A 4,859-nucleotide genomic window follows, 5' to 3' on the forward strand; every position below is an offset into this window, starting at 1 on the left:
TCATTGAGTCATACACTTAAAAATGGTTAAAATGGTAGCTCTCCTGCTAGGTATATTTGACCACATAGTTTTCAAAGGGATGAGGTACTGATACATGGTACAACACGGATGAACTTTGAAAACATTACGGTAAGTGAAAGCCAAAGAGGACCACGTTTTGTGTGATTCGATTTCCAGGAAACGTCCAAAATAGGCAAATTCATGCAGGCAGAAAGATGGATTAGTGGTTGCCAGGGGCCGGTGGCAGCGGGAAATGGGGAGCCCCTGTTAATGGGTATAGGGTTTATTTTGGGGTGATAAAAATGCTTTGGAATTAGATGGTGGTGAAAGTTGTACAACACTAGAGTAAAGAATTAAATAAACAGCTCTTTCCAGAATCTACTGAGAACCACCGAATTGTTAAATTTTAAAGGGGTGAATATCACGCTGTGTGAATTCTATCTCAATAAAACACTGGAACTAATAAAACATTATGCAATCTTACGTCTATCATCACTTCCTCCAGAAATGTTCCCCACCTTTTTCCATTTCCCCGGTTTGGGTTTAAGTAACCCTTTTCTGTGATCCCATAATTTCTTATGAATGATTTGATAATTATGTATATATCTTTTTTATTTATTTTTTATTTCATTATGTTTATTTATTTCTGAGACAGAGAGAGACAGAGCATGAGTGGGGGAGGGGCAGAGAGAGAGGGAGACACAGAATCCGAAGCAGGTTCCAGGCTCTGAACTGTCAGCACAGAGCCCGACTCCGGGCTCAAACTCACAAACCGTGAGATCATGACCTGAGCCAAAGTCGGCCACTCAACCGACTGAGCCACTCAGGCGCCCCAATCTTTTTTAACTCTTATTCTCCATTAGTAGGCTCTGAATTCTTTGAAGGCAAGACGTGGTGTTTATTTATCTCATAATTTCCAAAAGTTAATACAGTATCGAGTGTTATAGGAGTTCAGTAAATAGTGGATGAATGAATAAAGAAAATGAATTATTAAAGAGAAGACATTTCTGTTCTGAGGTATGCTTCTTGTTTTATTTGAATTGAGTTCTTCGGAAAAACAGACCTCTGAATGGAGATTTGTATAAAGGAAGTTTATTTAGGGAGTTTTCTTAATTAGGGTCGATGTGGGGGAGTGAAGGAAGGAGAATTATGGAGAGGTAGATTACCCTCAATGCGATCACAGTAAAGGCTTCAGCCACTCTTTGGGGAATTGGATGATCTTCTGGAGTTATGGCCGATGGACTAACTCTTTATACCCTCCTGATCAAGCAGCCATTGGATGTATATTGTCCCTTGGGAGAAGGGATGACCTTGGACAAACAGCTCTCATTCCAACAGTCCAGCCACTCAGGGAATGAATGAGTGCCTATGCAGAAATCAGCACACCATAGCTTTATCAACTACTTTAGTTGTGCTGTGGTTTGACCCATGCTATTGAGATCAGTGTGGGATCACTTGAGGGAGGTGTAATGAGTAACCACGCATGGGGGTCAGATCATTTGATTTCCACCTTGGGTCTTCTTGCTTAGATCAGAGTTTATCTTCCTTAGGCCTGTTCCTCCTTCTCCAAAGCAGTATTCCTACATAAACACTGAACAAGTTGCTGATGTCCTGGAATAACATGGAAGCGAGGTCAAAGTTGAGTGGACTATGGTCAGGAAAGAAATCCAGTACCTGGGATTGCCCTGAAGGCCAGCTACACTGTGCTCCCTCTACCTAACCCACCCAGAATCTCCCTGATTTCTGCTGAAAGGCAACAAAGGAAGTCTCGTTGCCTCTCCAGGGCACTGGGAAATTGATCAATTGTGTTTTGAGTTGGTTAGACCCATGATAAGGATTTTGTATCAGGTGGACATTTGTTTTGTTCTTTTTTTCTGACGGTGGTCAATGAGAAGTCATAGTGGAGGAAAATTATGTCATTCTTCATCCTGTTATCAAATTGTACATGAGTTAGTGACTTGTTGGGAAGGAAAAAATGAGCCAATAGTCTACAGTAAGTCACCATGAGAGCTATGGAGAAAACTTAGCATCAGAGACGTGAAGATTCTGGAGTGATGTACTTCCAACCTCTACGTTCAAGCAAATGGCTCTCAAGGGGGGCAGGCTGGAGCTAGAAAATGTATCAGAATCGCAGGGGGAAGGTGAGACTCATGTAGTTTGAAAAAGCATAGCGTGCTCTCTCCCCACAGGCAGGTTTTGTACAAAATTCTTGTCTGTTGCAGATGTGCAGAAAATAGTATGAGAGTGTTTTAGGGGACAAAGATTTCAAAAAATAAAATAAAACAGTTTGCGAAGTAGCTGTAGGAACAAATGGCTGTCTGAAGTGAAAGGTGCTCATCAGAAGTTTTTCTCTCTATCAGCTATATTTGGCATAAAATGACACACTGGTTCTTTACAAAGCCTTACGCTAAAGAATGCGGTTACCTCCTGCAGTAGATGAGCGTTCCAGAACCACTGGTAGACAGCCTCTCAAAACTAAGGATGGGGAAATGGTAACAGACTCTGAAGAATGTTAGAAGTTTCCTCTTAAGTTAAAATCACCTGGATCTTTTTGACAACTCTCGTGGGACTTGGACATATCACTGAAGGGGATGAATGCCTGCCGTCTCTGAGACACCAACGATGTCCAAACCTCCCCTTAAAGTCTAGAGTAAAGAATTAAATAAACAGCTCTTTTCAGAAGGACAGATTCCCCTCAGGTAGGCAAAGAGAGGGCATTGCTCCCAAGACCATTATCTAAAGTCTCTGTGACTCGATCACAGTCTCAGCTCCGAATTGGCTGCTGTGACTGATGGACCGCGACAATTCCAAGCTGCACAGTAAAGAGATCTGCAGATGAAAGCAAATTTCCTCGCATTTCCAGCTACCGTATTTCTCAAGGCTTGTCAGCTGAGGATATCAATGTAGAATATTTCCTTGGTGTCAGCAGTGTGGAGGAGTCTGGATATCAAGAGCAATTACTAGTCTACAGGTTAGCTCTTTACTTATGGACAAGGAACACGAAAATAATTTCCATTGTGGTCTATTCAGTGTGCCTGTGTGGCTGCATAGATACATATACGTATATATGAGGTATATCAAACATATATATGATGTGTATAAATCTCTTGATGAAATGTATCTTTTCCACACCTACAAAATGTTTCCTGTTCATTTTTTTTTTATTTATTTTGAGGGAGAGAGAGAGAGAGAGAGAAAACAAGTGGGGGAGGGGCGGGGAGCAGAGAGAGGGAGAGAGAGAGAATCCCAAGCAGGCTCCACACTGTCAGCACAAAGCCAGACACGGGCCTCGAACTCACAAACCATGAGATCATGACCTGGGCCAAAGTCCTACGCTTAACCAACTGAACCATCGAGGCGCCCCTTCCTACTGATTGTTTTGAAAAACTACCTAAAGGGATCGCCTGCTACCAAATACACACTGAGATGTTTGCAACCAAGTTTAATTCCTTCCTTTTGCTTCCTCGTGGCGGGGAGCGGGGTTCAGCCCACCACCTGGTCCTGCATGGTCTGTGTACATTTTGAAATGGTGGAAGAAAAATCAAAGAGGAGGACTAATGGTTCATGCCACGTGAAAATCGTATGAAATGTCAAATTCCGTTTCCACCTATGAAGTTTTATTGGAGGCACCATTGGTTTACGGAAGGAGTGAGTGGTTGCAACAGAGGCCGTGTCAGCCATAAAGCCGAAAATAGTTACTGTCTGTCTCTTTACAGAAAACACTGGCGGACCCCTGGGCGGGAGCATTTCTGTATTTGTCTCTGGTTGTTCTAGGACTTCCTTAGACCACTGCTCTGCTAAAAAGATCATTGCAATTGTACGGTTCTTGTGGAGCACGGGGGAGGACGCCTCTGTCAATACGATCAGACTTCCTCTACTTCACACAATACCCACTTACCTGGTAAACAGCACCTCCTTGATCACATCTGACCCCACTGTTGGCTTTACAGTGAGAACTCCTGGATTCTCCCGGCGGATGAATGCTAAGTTATTTGCGGAGGGGGCGGGCAATCAGATTTGTATACAACGCGGTGTTTAAAGTGGTATTCTAACTACTGCCAGCAAAAAAAGGGATTTTCTTCTAACAGTTAAAAAAAGAAATCCCTTGATGACTAAGTTAGCTGCAAAAACCAAAACAGGGAATGATACTAACTGATGCATTCTGTTTCGATGTAAGATAGCTTGGGCCCAGCAGATACTGACGACCCTTAGATATTGGGAGGAGTCATTAATTTACCACCATAGCTCAGGAAAGGCATAGAACTTTAAGCAACAAAATTATATCGGGTATTATTCTTCATTTTAACTCTGAAATGTTTGGTGGGAGAGAGAGGATTGTGGAAGGAGGAGAGGACAGAGGCGATGAATTGCCAAAGAGCAAATATAAAGCTCTTTCTTGTAATGTTGTTTTTTTAAGTAAAGATACTCATTTAAATATGGTCAACTGATCATTTCAATTATCCTTTTTAATTTGAAATAATTGTAGATTCACATGCAGTTGTGAGAAGTAATACGGACAGTTCACACACACCATTCACCCAGTTTCCCCAGTGGTAACATCTTATAAAACCATGATATAATACCACAAGCAGGATATTGACTGCTATTAGCTGCTTTTATTCATATTTCCCCAGTTTTAGTTGTGTGTGAGTGTGTGTATCTGTGTTTACTTCGAAGCAATTTTATCATGTGTAGGTTTGTTATCCACAAGGTAAAATATAGACTAGCTCAGTTCCAACAAGGATCCCTCCTACAGCCCATTAATAATCATGCCCATCTTGGGGCGCCTGGGTGGCACAGTCGGTTGGGCGTCCGACTTCAGCCAGGTCACGATCTCGCGGTCCGTGAGTTCGAGCCCC

This window comes from Herpailurus yagouaroundi, unplaced genomic scaffold (assembly GCF_014898765.1).
Source record: "Herpailurus yagouaroundi ecotype Mexico unplaced genomic scaffold, PumYag 530, whole genome shotgun sequence".
Lineage (NCBI taxonomy): Eukaryota > Metazoa > Chordata > Mammalia > Carnivora > Felidae > Herpailurus > Herpailurus yagouaroundi.